This window comes from Dipodomys ordii, unplaced genomic scaffold (assembly GCF_000151885.1).
Source record: "Dipodomys ordii isolate 6190 unplaced genomic scaffold, Dord_2.0 Scaffold6, whole genome shotgun sequence".
NCBI lineage: Eukaryota > Metazoa > Chordata > Mammalia > Rodentia > Heteromyidae > Dipodomys > Dipodomys ordii.
Window position 1 is genome coordinate 9,892,868 of NW_012267222.1, and position 1,299 is coordinate 9,894,166.

Consider the following 1,299-nt stretch of genomic DNA (forward strand, 5'->3'; position numbering starts at 1 on the left):
CCGGGGCAGGAAAGTCGATGACACTCTTATCTCCAGTAAACCACCAGAACACCAGAAGTGGCACTGTGGCCCAAGAGCTAGAGCGCTCACCTTGAGCTGAAGAGCTGAGGGACAGCGCCCAGGCCCAGAGTTCAGAGTCCAGGACCGACAAAAACAAAAACAACAAAACAAAAGCCCTCTGGAGTTCCGGAAGCTGAGACCTGAGGGTTTGAGGCCGGTCCCGGCAGTAATTAGCCACCCAAAAGCCGGAAGTAGTGCTGTGGCTCAAGTGGTAGAGCGCTAGCCTTGAGCTGAAGAGCTGAGGGACAGCGCCCAGGCCCAGAGTTCAAGACCCATGACTGAAAAAAAAAAAAAAAAAACTTGGACGCAACCATGATGCCCTTCCATAGATAAATACGTAAATAAAGTGGTACCAATGCCAGCCTGGCAGAATCTGACCACCTCATCTCCGGACCAGCCAACATGGCTCACCTCTACCTGTGGCCTGCACACCGCTCTCAGCTCCTTGCCTGAGTCCACGCAGCTCTCCAGCCACCGAGTGCAGTCCGCACAGGGTGTGACCTGGCTCACCTCCTACAAAGGACGACCAGGAAAAAAGCAAGTTTTTTTGTTTTTTTTTTGGGGGGTGGGGGGGAGGTTTGGGTCCAGTCGTGGGGCTTGAACTCTGAGCCTGGGCATTGTCCCTCAGCTCTTCAGCTCAAGGCTAGCGCTCTACCACTTGAGCCACAGCGCCACTTCCGGCTTTTTTCTTTTTGCTTATGTGGTGCTGAGGAATCGAACCCAGGGCCTCATGCATGCAAGGCAAGCGTTCTACCACTGAGCCACCTTCCCAGCCCCGTGGCACGGTTTTGTCTACATTCATCACAAAAGAGCCATGGAAGGTTCTTGAGCAGGAGAGGCAGTGGCTGCAGACGTCAGGACTCTCTGATGACCTCCTTGCCTGGGTAGTGGGAGTTGAGTGTCTCACATCTAAGCTGGGTAGACTGGCCTGGGCAGAATGCTAGGGACACGGGTATCTCCCCCACCCCCAGCCCAACCCCATCTCTACCCGGGCACCGAAGCAAAGCTCTGTCTGCCCTGTCTGTCCATCCTGTGTCACTAGCTGTGCCCCTACAGGGACTCGCGGGGGACAGATGGGGACATTGCTCTGAGGTGGGGAGCAGGGGGCTCACTAAGATGCAAAGGGAGTCTAAGAAACATGAGCCCACACCCCGGGTCTATCCCTGCCAGGAGCAGGGCTGCACGTTTGCAGTACGCCACACCCCGGGTCTATCCCTGCCAGGAGCAGGGCTGCACGTT